General features: G+C 44.7%; 1 pseudogene across 1 annotated transcript in view; it reads right to left on the bottom strand.

Annotated features, from left to right (window-relative positions):
• LOC309797487 (forkhead-associated domain-containing protein 1-like) overlaps positions 1-16,538 on the bottom strand; it is a 156,658-nt pseudogene that overhangs the window by 94,966 nt on the left and 45,154 nt on the right. Inside the window, exons 6-7 of the transcript in view lie at positions 13,433-13,669; positions 1,213-1,308 (exon numbers count right to left, since the gene is read on the bottom strand). The product of the transcript in view is annotated as a forkhead-associated domain-containing protein 1-like (transcript). The remainder of the gene's footprint in view (positions 1-1,212; positions 1,309-13,432; positions 13,670-16,538) is intronic.

The following is a 16,538-nucleotide window of genomic DNA, read 5'->3' as shown; positions in this document are numbered from 1 at the left end:
GCCCGTGAGCCATGGCCGCTGAGCCTGCGCGTCCGGAGCCTGTGCTCCACAACAGCGAGAGGCCCGCGTACAAAAAAAAAAAAAGTGGGTGTTGGCCCAATTCCTGGAAATCCCCGCCCCTTCCCCAAAATATTAGAGTTGTCGCAATCCTCCCACTCATTAGCCTATAAAATTACCCAGCCCATAAAAACTAACCGCCCCATATTTGGGGGTCTCTAGCCTTCTGAGATGGCCCACACTCTGTCTGTGGAGTGTGTTTCTCTCTAAAGAAATCCACTTCTTACTTTGTCTCTCACTGAATTCTATCTGCGATGAGACATAAAGAACCTGAGCTTTATTAAGTTCCGAGGCCAGATGAGTGATCTCGATTAAAAGATAGTGGGTTCTGACTGGGTTCGAGTCCCAGCCCACGGGTTCAAGTCCCACCTGAGTTCCATGGTTGCACACCCACTAAGCTGGTCCCCCTTGGCCTCCCCCCTTGAAGCGCTGGCCACCACGACACACAGTTTATTTTCTCCACAGCACCACTGCTCTCTGAAGTGGGCTCGTTTATTCATCCGTTTACTTTTATTGTCTGTCACCCCCTCCCAAATCTGTGAGTACAGGAATCTGACTGTCTTGCTTGGCTCTCCCTCCCCGGAGCCTGGAACGGGGCCTGACACCTAGTAGGACCTCAAGAAACATGTGGAAGCAATGAAGGAATCCAGGGAATCAAAGCTCAGCCACAGCTGTGCGTTGGCTGCCCCTCTCCCAACCCAAGCCCTTTATCAGGGAACCACCTCGGATCAAATTAGAAAATGGTTTCCCTTGGGCCCAAGTGCACTCGGCTGAAATGGGTGAGACCATGGGTGCCTTAAAGGAGTGAGCCCATTTTGTCCACGCTCTAGTTTGCACTCAGGCTGCTTTGTGGAACCACCCAAGCCACAAGGCGACCTGTGTTCTCCCTGGTGGGGCCAGTGCTCAGGAGACCTTGTAGCCAAGAGATACCATTCTCTCAAATATTTACCAGGCCCTGCCCTCGGAACTGGGCGGCAAGAAACCTCCACTGAGGGAGAACTCTAATGCATCGACACGGGTGATCCCTGAGGCTGCACCCAGGTCACGGGCACAGGTGCGCTGGTTGACTGGTGATGTCTGCAGGGGCAGGGCAGAAGCTCTGGGGCCTGAATGCAGAAGGGCCTCACCTGACGTTTTGGCGGCGTCCCTCCTTAAGTTCTCGGCCTCGTGCTTCAGGGAGGTGATTTCTAATTTTCTCTCAGACAGGGTCTGGCACAGCACCTGGTTGTAGCCTTGCTGTAGGGTACTGATCTGTGGAAGGAGGCAACACACAGTCAGAGGGGGCCAGCCAGGCCTGCAGGACATGCCGGTATTTCTCCAACGTTGGGCAAAGAGTCGGGTTGATCTTGGATCGGGGTGTTGGGGAAACCAAGGTTTTCAGTTGTCACTAGTGGAAGGGGCAGGAGGGGCCTGTTCCTTCAGTGACCACCATGTCATCGGTCCTCGAGACACGGACCTTATCTTTGTGGCCACCCAGGGGCTCCGGTGCTGCTGTCTTCCTATGACCTGTGGGTTTTCAGCCATAAATAGACCAGCTGTTGGTTCCAGATCATCCAGCACTGACTGGATGCACAGCAAAGTTCAAGAGCCGGGAGCAGGTTATGAAATGAATTCCCTCTAATGAGAATAGAGGGTAGTTTGTACCTCACAGAACACTCCAGAGTTTACAAAGCCCGTTCACACATGCTACAATGATACTCGTCACAGCGTTGCTGAAGGCTGACGTTCCCATGAATGTGCCCATTTTGCAAGGGAGCCAGGTTGAGACTCAGAGAGGCGAGGCCCCCTGCTCGGGATCACGCGGCTGGTCAGACGTGGAGTCTGATTCAAACCCAGGCTTTAGTTGCCTGGTTCCTCCTTCCCAGGTGGCTCTAGGAATGAGCGTGAGAAGTTGGAGGCTGTAAAGCATGGCATGGACTCGGGAGCCGGACTGTGGCCTTCAAGTCCTGTCTCTGCCAGTTAACGGGCTTTGTGAACACAAGGAGGACACCATATTCTGTTTCCTTTTGTTCAGTCTGTACGCGGGGTGATGGTAGTCCCAACCTGATAGGATTGTTAGAAGTATTTTAATAAGTTAGCATGTGTACAAGTGATCAGATCATGCCTGGCACACGGCACAGGGTGATGAGCTGTGACGGTCCTCTCCTCTGACTACCCACGCGGTGTTTTTTTTCTTTTGTTTTGGGTTTATTTTGGTTTTTTTTGCGGTACGCGGGCCTCTCACTGTTGTGGCCTCTCCCATTGCGGAGCACAGGCTCCTGTCGCGCAGGCTCAGCGGCCATGGCTCACGGGCAGAACCGCTCCGCGGCATGTGGGATCTACCCGGACCGGGGCACGAACCCGTGTCCCCTGCATCGGCAGGTGGACTCTCAACCACTGCGCCACCAGAGAAGCCCTCACAGGGTGTTTTAGCTTCAGCTTCCCTCGTCCGTCTCTGGGGAAGGTAGTTGGTAATCTTTATGTGTGCATTTGTAAGCCTTGCCAGGCTCACTTAAACGCCAGTGTGGTTGTTATTAAGCGCAAATACAGGGGCCTCCCTGGTGACGCAGTGGGTGAGAGTCCGCCTGCCGATGCAGGGGACGCGGGTTCGTGCCCCGGTCCGGGAAGATCCAACATGCCGCGGTGCGGCTGGGTCTGTGGGCCATGGCCGCTGAGCCTGCGCGTCCGGAGCCTGTGCTCTGCAATGGGAGAGGCCACAACAGTGAGAGGCATGTGTTCCACAAAAAAAAAAAAAAAAAAAAAAAAAACAGGAAATACAGGAATCGTGGGTGGGAGCACCACAGGCCGGCTCTATCTATGGCTGCTGTGAGCACCCTCTAAGTCCATGGCTCAGAGCCCCCTCAAGGGCGGTCCCCCCTCCAGGGGTCTAGGTCTACACGTGGGGTGCGGAAGGCTCTCCATCAAATGCAACGTTGGTAAGGGCCCGAAAGTAGCTGCCAGGCCTCGGCCTGCACAGAGCAGGTACCTGAGAGGCTGGGAAAGAGAGCTGGGCCGGGAACACCCTCCCTCTCGGTTTGATGTGGCCAGACTGCTTGTTCTGAGTGGCCCGGACTTTCCCACCTCAAGGTGCACTGTGGGCCTTTGCCCTGTGATTTTTCAGATGTCAGGCCTCAGTACTCCACAGGGACACGTTTATTGGGGCATAAATGCCACGCAATCCGTAGACAGGACAAGAGGTACCTTGTTTTTTTTTGTTTTTTGTTTTTTTTGGTGTACACGGGCTTCTCACTGTTGTGGCCTCTACTGTTGCGGAGCACAGGCTCCAGACGTGCAGGCTCAGTGGCCATGGCCCACGGGCCCAGCCGCTCCGCAGCATGTGGGATCTTCCCGGACCGGGGCACGAACCTGCGTCCCCTGCATCGGCAGGCGGACTGTGAACGACTGCACCACCAGGGAAGCCCCACTAGCTTGTTTTGATAGATCAAAACGGAAGTGACAAGGAGAAGGATGTAATTTCTTTTCTTTTTTAAAAACTAAATTTTATTTATTTATTTATTTATTTTTGGCTGCATTGGGTCTTTGTTGCGGTGCATAGGCTTATTGCAGCGCCTTCTCTTGTTGCAGAGCATGGGCTCTAGGCGCACGGGCTTCAGTAGTTGTGGCACGAGGGCTCAGTAGTTGTGGCACACGGGCTTAGATGTTCCACGGCATGTGGGATCTTCCTGGACCAGGGCTCGGGCCCGTGTCCCCTGCACTGGCAGGCGGATTCCTAACCACTGTGCCACCAGGGAAGTTCTGGGTGCAATTTCTTTGTTCTCCTAAGGTAAGTTTGCCAGATTTAGGGGAGGAAAAAAGGATGTTCACTTAAAATAGGATTTCAGATAATGAATCATATTTCAGTGCAAATGTGTCCCATGCAATATTTGGGACACACACTAAAACGAAATTCTAAAATTCAAATTTAACTCGGTGTCCTTACTTTATCTGGCAACCCCACCCTAAGAGAGTTCCCAAACTTCAGTCATTCATATACCACTTTCACCGTTTTTCCCATGTCTCTTGGCTAGCCCCACTATAATTTCTTAGCAGTTTTCGTAGAAGCAGCTCCCTTTTTAAACTTAAAAACGGGCATTAAATTAAAAATAAATAAATAAATAAATAAGTAAATAGAGACTCAGTATCTTAAATAAAAATGATCCCTCCAAAAGAAGAAATACAGGAATTTCCCTGTTTATCATCAGACCAGGTTGCAGGCAGCACACTAAAAAAAAAAAAAAAAAAAGATTGGGGGGAGGTGGTGGGCATGCCCAGGTAATGGAGTTCGGGTGTGCTGATATGGCCACCAGATGGCGCTCACAGCCTTTGGTCTTGGTTTGTGTCCTTGGAAATCTTGTCATTATTACTCTGGTAGAATTAACAGAAGCGTCAAGGTCTCACACGTTTTCTGACTCGTTTCATGCACCATCATGGTTCAGAGTCTAGGACTTTTGGGGCAGTTACACTTACTTTTTCCCTGGGGCACCTGAGACATTTTTGTGGGGGGTCGATGCTAGAAGTTGTGGGGACACAGGCCACTCTGACCCCCACTCTCCCCAAGGCTATACTTTTGCATGTTTGTGCTTTGGAAACTTTGAGTAAAAAAATTCTTTCACATTTTACTTTTCTCTGTTGGGGAGAAATACAACTTTTCCATAAAAGGTCCTTGGAACACTGAAAGTGTTTGTAAGCTCTTCTCAGCTTAATGCTTTTATTTGCAAGATACCAGAGATAGAACACACAGAGACTAACTTCCGGGAGGGAAAACATACGTTCCCCTCTAAGATTCCAGTGGTTTTGACAGATTGAAAATATTTCAATCTGAGTGTCAGAGTTTTAGGATTTCAGATTGCTGGAAAACTCCAAAGAGTCTTCAAACGTCTTTGATACTTTTACTATCAAAATAAATATCCATATTGTTTGTAATGGCATAAATTCCAAGATGTTTAATGTCTGTTAAGCTGTGTAATAAAATGGGCACTGAATCATAAGAAAGTTAAGAGTGCTAGGAGGAGTGATTGTTTCAGGATGATAATTTGGCTTCTAATTAGCACAGGCGTATAAGAGCACATGGAGGTAAGAATTTTCTAGTGATACTGTAGCAGGTCGAAGATCTCTGAGAGCAAATCATTATGCACACACCTTCGGGGACCAGGGAAAACACATAAAGTAATCAGAACCATAAATCAACCTGCCATGTGGCTTACACTTCTGGTGGAATGCCCTGCAGGCAGTAGAATAGTTAAGAAACTAAAATGTCAGTGGATGAAACTCGATTTGAGTTCAAACCGATGGAGCCTCTGGTTCATATATGCCTTGCTATAAAATATTCTTCTTCAGTTATAAGTGAAGCTCCAGTGGTAGGGGAGGCATCAGTGTAATTATTTCTAGATAATTTCTTTGTAAAAAAACATTTTTTCCCCCAGATATCGGCAGCCACTTTAAATAAAACTCAAATTGGGACCGGCTGATATTCAAAGATATGTGGAAATTATATAATATTCTATGTCAAATATATTTCAATTATTTAAAAAAAGGTATGTGGGGAATTCCCTGGCAGTCCAGTGGTTAGGACTCTGTGCTTCCACTGCTGGAGGCCTGGGTTTCATCCCTGGTCAGGGAACTAAGATCCTGCAAGCCGCGTGGTACGGCCAAAAAATAAAAAGGTATGTGGGAATAATTCAGCCTCATCCATGTACCTGAAAAAGACACATCATTTTCTCAGGAAAGCTCTGAAATTGGAGAATAACTGAAAGGAATATTTCAGCAAAATTGGGTTCAGTTCAAGAAAAAGATGCTCATTAATGTGTCAGCTACATGTCAAGGTAGCTGTTTGCACTAATAATTCCTATAGGACCTGTTACTTTCATTGTTTTTTCAAAACCAGGTTTGAAGGAGAGTCATTAGTTCATTTAAATATTAGAGCATGTATTTGTTGACTTGTTTATTCTGTCTCCCTCACTAGAGCATAACAGGGGGAAGGATCATGTCTGTCTTGTTCTCTGCTGAATTCTCAGAGTCTGGAAGAGGGCATGGCACGGGATAGGCCCCCCAAAATATTTATTTGGATTAATGGACGGATGGATGGATGGATGAATAAAGAATAAACAAACAGACACGGTCCTAACAGAGTTCTGGAAGGTTACTGGGCCCAACCTTTGCCTTCATGGAGCTTACAGTTTCCTGCTAGAATCTCCTAGGTTCACCATACACAATCTGTGTCCTTTCTAGAGCACCATTTCTAGGATTGAAACTGTGTACCTAGAATTGGTTACAGAAGGGAAAGACAGTAAACAGAGAACAAGAGAACAAAGGCCCCAAAGCACTGACTACGGTTTTTTTTTTTCTATTTCTTTTTTTAAAATGTTTATTTATTTATTTGTATTTTTCTTATTAGTCACCCATTTTATACACATCAGTGTATACATGTAAATCCCAATCTCTCAATTCATCATACCCCCACCCCCACCCCCTGCCGCTTTCCCCCCTTGGTGTCCATACGTTTGTTCTCTACATGTGTGTCTCCATTTCTGCTCTGCAAACTGGTTCATCTTTACCATTTTTCTAGGTTCCACATATATGCGTTAATATAGGATATTTGTTCTTCTCTTTCTGACTTACTTCACTCTGTATGGCAGTCTCTAGATGCATCCACGTCTCTACAAATGACCCAATTTTGTTCCTTTTCATGGCTGAGTAATATTCCATTGTATATATGTACCACTTCCTCTTTAACCATTCGTCTGTCGATGGGCATTTAGGTTGCTTCCATGATCTGGCTATTGTAAATAGTACTGCAATGAACATTGGGGTGCATGTGGCGTTTTGAATTATGGTTTTCTCTGGGTATATGCCCAGTAGTGGGATTGCTGGGTCCTATGGTAATTCTACTTTTAGTTTTGTAAGGAACCTCCATACTGTTCTCCATAGTGGCTGTTATCAATTTACATTCCCACCAACAGTGCAAGAGGGTTCCCTTTTCTCCACACCTTCTCCAGCATTTGTTGTTTGTAGATTTTCTGATGATGCCCATTCTAACTGGTGTGAGCTGATACCTCATTGCAGTTTTGATTTGCATTTCTCTAATAATTAATGATGTTGAGCAGCTTTTCATGTGCTTCTTGGCCAGCGGTATATCTTCTTTGGAGAAACGTCTATTTAGGTATTCTGCACATTTTTGGATTGGGTTGTTTGTTTTTTAATATTGAGCTGCATGAGCTCTTTATATATTTTGGAAATTAATCATTTGTCAGTTGCTTCCTTTGCAAATATTTTCCCCCATTCTGAGGGTTGTCTTTTCATCTTGTTTATGGTTTCCTTTGCTGTGCAAAAGCTTTGAAGTTTCATTAGGTCCCATTTGTTTATTTTTGTATTTATTTCCATTACTCTAGGAAGTGGATCAAAAAATATCTTGCTGTGATTTATGTCAAAGAGTGTTCTTCCTATGTTTTCCTCTAAGAATTTTAGAGTGTCTGGTCTTACATTTAGGTCTCTAATCCATTTTGAGTTTATTTTTGTGTATGGCGTTAGGGAGTGTTCTAATTTCATTCTTTTACATGTAGCTGTCCAGTTTTCCCAGCACCACTTATTGAAGAGACTGTCTTTTCTCCATGGTATATCCTTGCCTCCTTTGTCATAGATTAGTTGACCATAGGTGCATGGGTTTATCTCTGGGTTTTCTATCCTGTTCCATTGACCTATATTTCTGTTTTTGTGCCAGTACCATATTGTCTTGATTACTGTGGCTTTGTAGTATAGGCTGAAGTTAGGGAGTCTGATTCCTCCAGCTCCGTTTTTTTCCCTCAAGACTGCTTTGGCTATTCGGGGTCTTTTGTGTCTCCACACAAATTTTAAGCTTTTTTGTTCTAGTTCTCTAAAAAATGCCATTGGTAATTTGATGGGGATTGCATTGAATCTGTAGATTGCTTTGTGTAGTAGAGTCATTTTCACAATATTGATTCTTCCAATCCAAGAACATGGTATATCTCTTCATCTGTTGCTATCATCTTTAATTTCTTTCATCAGTGTCTTACAGTGTTCTGCATACAGGTCTTTGTCTCCCTACGTAGGTTTATCCCTAGGTATTTTATTATTTTGTTGCAGTGGTACATGGGAGTGTTTCCTTAATTTTTCTTTCAGATTTTCCATCCTTAGTGTATAGGAATGCAAGAGATTTCTGTGCATTCATTTTGTGTCCTGCAACTTTACCAAGTTCACTGATTAGCTCTAGTAGTTTTCTGGTGGCATCTTTAGGATTCTCTCTGTAGAGTATTCTGTCATCTGCAAGCAGTGACAGTTTTACTTCTTCTTTTTCAATTTGTATTCCTTTTATTGCTTTGTCTTCACTGATTGCTGTGGCTAGGACTTCCAAAACTATGTTGAAGAATAGTACTGAGAGTGGACATCCTTGTCTTGTTCCTGATCTTAGAGGAAATGCTTTCAGTTTTTCACCATTGAGAATGATGTTTGCTGTGGCTTTGTCATATATGGCCTTTACTATGTTGAAGTAGGTTCCCTCTATGCCCACTTTCTGGAGAGTTTTTATCATAAATCACAGTTGAATTTTGTCAAAAGCTTTTTCTGCATCCATTGAGATGATCATATGGTTTTTCTTTTTCAATTTGTTAATATGGTGTATCACATTGATTGATTTGCATATATTGAAGAATCCTTGCCTCTCTGGGATAAATCCCACTTGATCATGGTGTATGATCCTTTTCATGTGTTGCTGGATTCTGTTTGCTAGTATTTTGTTGAGGATTTTTGCATCTATATTCATCAGTGATACTGTAATTTTCTGTTTTTGTAGTGTCTTTGTCTGGTTTTGGTATCAGGCTGATGGTGGCCTCAGAGAATGAGTTTGGGAGTGTTCCTTCCTCTGCAATTTTTTGGAAGAGTTTGAGAAGGATGGGTGTTAGCTCGTCTCTAAATGTTTGATAGAATTCACCTGTGAAGCCTTCTGGTCCTGGACTGCTGTTTGTTGGAAGATTTTTAATCACACTTTCAATTTCATTACTTGTGATTGATCTGTTCATATTTTCTATTTCTTCCTGGTTCAGTCTTGAAAGGTTATAACTTTCTAAGGATTTGTTCATGTCTTCCAGGTTGTCCATTTTATTGGCATAGAGTTGTTTGTAGTTGTCTCTTAGGATGCTTTGTATTTCTGCGGTGTCTGTTGTAACTTCTTTTTCCTTTCTAATTTTATTGATTTGAGTCCTCTCCCTCTTTTCTTGATGAGTCTGGCTAATGATTTATCAGTTTTGTTTAACTTCTCAAAGAACCAGCTTTTAGTCTTATTGATCTTTGCTATTGTTTTCTTTGTTTCTATTTCATTTATTTCTACTCTGGTCTTTATGATTTCTTTCCTTCTGCTAACTTTGGGTTTTGTTTGTTCTTCTTTCTCTAGTTCCTTTAGGTGTAACGTTAGATTGTGTATTTGAGATTTGTCTTGTTTCTTGAGGTGGGCTTCTATAGCTATAAACTTCCCTCTTAGAACTATGGGATGCTTTTGCTGCATCCCATAGGTTTTGGATCGTCGTGTTTTCATTGTCATTTGTCTCTAGGTATTTTTTGATTTCCTCTTTGATTTCTTCAGTGATCTCTTGGTTATTTAGTAACATGCTGTTTAGCCTCCATGTGTTTGTGTTTTTTACAGGTTTTTCCCTGTAATTCATTTCTAATCTCATAGCATTGTGGTCAGAAAAGATGATTGATATGATTTTAATTTTCTTAAATTTACTGAGGCTTGATTTGTGACATAGATGTGATCTATCCTGGAAAATGTTCCATGCGCACTTGAGAAGAAAGTGTAATCTGCTGTTTTTGGACGGAATGTCCTACAAATATCGATTAAATCTATCTGGTCTATTGTGTCATTTAAAGCTTGTGTTTCCTTATTTATTTTCTGTTTGGATGATCTGTCCATTGGTGTAAATGAGGTGTTCAAGTCCCCCACTATTATTGTGTTACTGTTGATTTCCTCTTTTAGAGCTGTTAGCAGCTGCCTTATGCATTGACGTGTTCCTATGTTGGGTGCATATATATTTATAATTGTTATATCTTCTTCTTGGATTGATCCCTTGATCATTATGTAGTGTCCTTCCTTGTCTCTTGTAACATTCTTTATTTTAAAGTGTATTTTACCTGATATGAGTATTGCTACTCCAGCTTTCCTTTGATTTCCATTTGCATGGAATATCTTTTTCCATCCCCTCACTTTCAGTCTGTATGTTTCCCTAGGTCTGAAGTGGGTCTCCTGTAGACAGCATATAGATGGGTCTTGTTTTTGTATCCATTCAGCAACCCTGTGTCTTTTGGTTGGAGCATTTAATCCATTCACGTTTAAGGTAATTATCGATATGTGTGTTCCTACGACCATTTTCTTAATTGTTTTGGGTTTGTTTTTGTAGGTCCTTTTCTTCTCTTGTGTTTCCCACTTAGAGAAGTTCCTGTAACATTTGTTGTAGAGCTGGTTTGGTGGTGCTGAATTCTCTTAGCTTTTGCTTGTCTGTCAAGCTTTTGATTTCTCCATGGAATCTCAATGAGATCCTTGCTGGGTAGAGTAATCTTGGTTGTAGGTTCTTCCCTTTCATCACTTTAAGTATATCATGCCACTCCCTTCTGGCTTGTAGACTTTCTGCTGAGAAATCAGCTGTTAACCTTCTGGGAGTTCCCTTGTATGTTATTTGTCATTTTTCCCTTGCTGCTGTCAATAATTTTTCTTTAATTTTTGCCAAGTTGATTACTATGTGTCTCGGTGTGTTTCTCCTTGGGTTTCTCCTGTATGGGACTCTCTGTGCTTCCTGGACTTGGGTGGCTATTTCCTTTCCCATGTTAGGGAAGTTTTTGACTATAATCTCTTCAGTATCTTCTCGGGTCCTTTCTCTCTCTCTTCTCCTTCTGGGACCCGTATAATGTGAACATTGTTGTGTTTAATGTTGTCCCAGAGGTCTCTTAAGCTGTCTTCATTTCTTTTCATTCTTTTTTCTTATCTGTTCCTCAGCAGTGAATTCCACCATTCTGTCTTCCGGGTCACTTATCCGTTCTTTTGCCTCAGTTATTCTATTGATTCCTTCTAGTGTATTTTTTTTTCAGTTATTGTATTGTTCATCTCTGTTTGTTTGTTCTTGAATTCTTCTAGATCTCTGTTAAACATTTCTTGCATCTTCTCGATCTTTGCCTCCATTCTTTTTCTGATGTCCAGGATCATCTTCACTATCATTATTCTGAATTCTTTTTCTGGAAGGTTGCCTATCTCCATTACATTTAGTTGTTTTTCTGGGGTTTTATCTTGTTCCTTCATCTGTTACATAGCCCTCTGCCTTTTCATCTTGTCTGTCTTTCTGTGAATACGGTTTTTGTTCCACAGGCTGCAGGATTGTAGTTCTTCTTGCTGCTGCTGTCTGCCCTCTGGTGGATGAGGCTACCTAAGAGGCTTGTGGAAGTTTCCTGATGGGAGGGACTGGTGGTGGGTAGAGCTGGCTATTGCACTGGTGGGCAGAGCTCAGTAAAACTTTAATCTGTTTGTCTGCTGATGGGTGGGTCTGGGTTCCCTCCCTGTTAGTTGTTTGGCCTGAGGTGACCCAACACTGGAGACTACCCAGGCTCTTTGGTGGAGCTAATGGCAGACTCTGGGAGGGCTCATGCCAAGGAATACTTCCCAGAACTTCTGCTGCCAGTGTCCTTGTCCCTTGCTGAGCCACAGCTGCCCCCTGCCTCTGCAGGAGAACCTCCAACACTAGCAGGTACGTCTGGTTCAGTCTCCTATGGGGGTCACTGCTCCTTCCCCTGGGTCCCAATGCACACACTACTTTGTGTGTGCCCTCCAAGAGTGGAAACTCTCTTTCCCCCAGTCCTGCCAAAGGCCTGCAATCAAATCCCACTAGCCTTCAAAGTCTGAGTCTCTAGGAATTCCTCCTCCCATTGCCGGACCCCCAGGTTGGGTAGCCCGACGTGGGGCTCAGAACCTTCACTCCAGTGGGTGGACTTCTGTGGTCTAAGTGTTCTCCAGTTTGTGAGTCACCCACCCAGCAGTGATGGGATTTGATTTTATGGGGATTGCGCCCCTCCTATTGTCTCAGTGCGCCTTCTCCTTTGTCTTTGCATGTGGGGTATCTTTTTTGGTGAGTTCCAGTGTCTTCCTGTCGATGACTGTTCAGCAGTTAGTTGTGATTCCAGTGTTCTCGAAAGAGGGAGTGACAGCATGTCCTTCTACTCCGCCATGTTGAACCAAATCTGACGATGGTTTTAAGCAGAATTATGCACTGAGGCCAAAATTCATCAATGACCAATTGCTTTTTTATCAACTTTGTTGCGATATAATTTATGAACAATATCAGTTGCCAATTTTAAAGTAGTTCTTTAAGACTTAAAAAAAAATATTTTTTTTGGATTTATTTTCAGGAGGAAGGAAGTTGACTGGTAAATCCAGACATTCTGGGTGGAGAATTTTTGGTGAAATTCCCTATAAATGAACCAGCAGCTGCCTTCAGGGTTTGATAAAGGCCTCAGTGTTTGGAACACTGTGGGGTTCCTTCTCCCCATCTCCAGCTCTTTCTGGCTGGGTCCGGGTGGGTGTGAGAAGTGGTCACTGAAGCGACAGGAGTTGGGTGGAAATGCAAAGTGGGTGTGAAAGCATGAGGTGTACAAGGTGGCAGAACTGAGCCCAACTCACATCACTGCTTCTCACTTGCTGTGCAAGCTGTACCAAGCTCCTGGGCATCTCTGAGCGTGCCTCAGTCTCCTCATCTGTAGAATGGCATGTGTCAGAAGACTGAGGTTTAAATAGCTAATGAGGGGACTTCCCTCATGGTGCAGTGGTTAAGAATCCGCCTGCCAATGCAGGGGACACGAGTTCGAGCCCTTGTCCAGGAAGATCCCGCATGCTGTGGAGAAACTATGCCCGTGGGCCACAACTACTGGGCCTGCACTCTAGAGTCCGCGAGCCACAGCTACTGAAGCCCTCATGCTGCAACTACGGAAGCCCACGCGCCTAGAGCCCGTGCTCTGCAGCAAGAGAAGCCACTGCAATGAGAAGCACACGCACCGCAGTGAAGAGTAGCCCCTGCTCACTGTAACTAGAGAAAGCCCGTGCACAGCAACGAAGACCCAATGCAGCCATAAATAAATAAATAAATAAATAAATAAATAAATCAATAAGCTAATGCACTCAAAGCACCTGCACCGGGGCCTGAACATGGTAGGCACTTAATCAAATCTAATATTGTTCTTACAAGGCTAGAAACTTGCCAACCCTCCACTCCCTGGATCTGCACTCTTCACCATGTTGTGCTCACTGCCCATTTCTAACTACCCGGGTGGCTCCCCCCAGGCTCTACCTGAGAGCTGTCACCCTGTGTTGTGACCCCAAGGCCCCGACCCACTTGTCTCTGAGCCGTACCTGGCTTTTCAAGCTCTGGATCTCTCTCTGTTGGGCATCGTCCTCTTCATGCAGAACCTGAAACTTGGGCGGGATCACCCTCTCCTTCTGCCTGGAGGCGGCTGTTTCCAACAGCTTCTGCCTCAGGTTGGACACTTGGTTCTGCAGGCTTGCTATCACGGTGTCTTTGTATTTAGATTCAAGTTCAAAATCGGAGAGACGGCTGACTTCTTGTCCCAGCAGCCAAATTATTTCATCCTGGGTGGAGGCCAGATGGGAAATTTACTAGGTGTGGGTCTGGGTGTAAGGCTGAGCCCATTTAAAGAAACACAGGAAAAATATGGTATCATTCTTTGGGAAGGTGAGGGCAGGCAGGGAGGGAAAAAGCAGACTTTCAAGGCTATCTCTGTCACTTGGAAAATCTCACAGAGACAAGAATTGGGTTAAAATGATGTACTTGTATATAGACTCCTGTAATGGATGTCTGTACCTCACAGGTATGGAAACTTTCCTTTCCCCAAGAATTAGACTTTCATATTAAGAACAACCATCCCACTTGGGAACTTTTGTTGCTAGAAAGTTTACTTAGAATGTTTTCATTTATAATATTAAGCCTAGCACACTGGGGACCTAGGAAAGGTAGTTAGGAAAACAACATTCTGTTTGACCACATTCTGCCTATAATGAGGGTTATTTGTTTTAACTTAAAACATTCTGAAATATTTGTTTTCCCTTTCCTCTCTTCTAATATTTCCTGCCTCTTTTGGCTATTCATGTATGAATTTTTTCCAGGTAACTCAATCTGGAAAGTAAATGAGACAGGAATAGTGATTTATTTGCATGGGCTCATGTAAACTTTTGGCTGGAAAAACAAAATTGCTGGTAGACTGTACCCACAGGTATAATTAACCCTGTCCTCCATCTCTCCAGTGATAAAGCTCTGCAGCCAAAGAATTTGTTAGGTTTTCCAAAAAAGGAAAAAAAATTCCCCCAAACTTCTCACCAGACGTTATCAATAAAATATCAGAAAAACTGAAGAAGAAGAAGAAGAAGAAGAAAAAAATTCCCCAGAGGCCTTTTCCAAAGCAGTCACGGGAGGAGGTAAACGGGCAATTTCTGGGCCAGCTCATTCCCAGGAGAGCCGTCCAGTCAGCCTCACGACCTGCTAGCTCCATGACCTGGGGAAGGACAGGGTCTCGCTCATGAGAAAGCCTGTCTGACATTGCCAGCTGCTGCCAGGGGCCTTCCTTTGGGTCCTTGTGAAAGTTGGTGGCAAAACTTCAAGAGAGAGTGGCAGACGTATTCCCTACTCCTGGGCAGTTTCCCCTGTTTCACCCTGTTATGATCAGCCAGGTGCTTATTCATTTTTCATGCAACAAATGTTCATCGGGCAGCAACTAAGTGCCAGGCCCCATGCCAGTGCTGGAATATAAGAAGTTTGCAGAGGGCAGTGGACAGCTGTGGGTTCTGCTTTCCTGGTGAGGGTCCCCTTGCCCTTCTTGGAGGGAGAGTTCCTCCTTCCATGGGGTCTGGGTAGGACTGTCAGTCATGTGCCCTGCTCCTTCCTGTCCCACCTCCCCATGTGCATGTGGCCCAAGCTGGTCAATCAGAGATTTCACACATCGATTACAGAGGGAGAGGATCTTGCCTTCTTTTGGATCATAAACTTTAAATATATAGGCTTGTTTGCCTGAGTTTGTCTTTTCTGACACACAAAGCCAGCCTTATGTAGAAAGCCAGACTCTGAGGGAAACAGAGGGGAGAGTTTGGTAATGGGGAGGTGTTCTGATGACATTATTCAAGCTCCTGGATCTAGCCATACCTGAAGCTAGTGGCCCTTTAAATTTTCCAATAAGATGAGCTAATCAATGCTCCCCCTCAAGCTAATTTGTTTATTGTCACTTGAAGGAGTCCTGGCAAGTCAGGGTATAAACAGCATATAAATAGAAATAATTATTTCTGTTATAAATAGAAAAAATTATAAATGGCTTATAAAAATTTTCTATAAATAGAAAAAAATTATAGTGGTTGCACTATCTTTCCAAGTTAAAATTGAGGCAGGTTGAAAAATGGCTACCAATACTTTGCAGTTTTGCCATCCAGTCTATTTCCCCAACCTTTAGTCTGGGCTGGCCCCGTGACTTGCTTTAACCAACGGAATGGAGTGGAAGTGATGCTGCATGATCTCCAGGCAAGTTCTTACAGGCTGTGCAGCTTCTGCTCTGGCCCCCTGGGAACCCTGAGACCACCGTGCTGTGATGAAAAACCACATGCACAAAGGGGCCCACCAGTCCAGGCGTCCTGGCTGAGGCCCTAGATGTGGGAAGGAGGCCAATGGAGACCGACCACCAGACAGGCCAAGCCAGCAGCTGACTGAGGCCGCATGAGTGAGGCCAGGGGACGCGAGCAAAGGAACCTTCCAGGTCAACCCATAGATTCTGGGGAATAATGAATTGCTGTTTGAAGCCGCTAAGTTTTGGGGTGGCTTGTTACACAGCGATAAATACAGAATCTGAGCGTGGCTTCTCGCCTTTCTGCAACATTTTGCAGAGTCTGGTCCCAGGATGCCTGGGTTGGAACCCCCTGCCTCCTGAACGTTTGGATTTCCGTGTCTGACAAGAACCCCAGGTAGGTCTGCTCCTCACAAACTCTGAGAATTGCTGCAGGAGCAGGCCCTGGCCCTGAAGGAAAGCGAGATATTATAGACTGCTTCTTTTAGAGTAACTTTCAGATCGTGTCTAAGTGGGGAGAAATTGACCTGGGCCCTTCCCAGGATGGCTTGAATCCACCTGTTCTGCTCGTACCCCTGCTTTAAACCTCTCTGGTTCTTTAACGAGTCTCTTGGCCCAGGCCTCCCTGACTTCAGGGCTCACTTCCTCCTGCTAGGAACGTGTTTTTGCATCACTGTTCCATCACTGAAGGTTGACCAAGTGATTACTGTGTGGGAGTTAGAAGTACCCGCTGAGAAGCTAACCAGACCTCGCTTTGAATCCTAACACTGCTCCTTGCATTGGGCAGCCTTGAACACATCACTGAACCTCTCTGAGCTTCAGTTTCCTCATCTGCAAAGTGAGGGTGATAAAATCTATTTTGAAGATGGTGAAGATTAACAAGCTAATAAATGTCA

Source organism: Mesoplodon mirus (assembly GCF_964341445.2).
Source record: "Mesoplodon mirus genome assembly, contig: HAP1_SCAFFOLD_617, whole genome shotgun sequence".
Classification (NCBI taxonomy): Eukaryota; Metazoa; Chordata; class Mammalia; order Artiodactyla; family Ziphiidae; genus Mesoplodon; species Mesoplodon mirus.
The sequence above is the reverse complement of the archived record's forward strand: the minus strand, read 5'-3'. Positions and strand labels throughout refer to the sequence as shown.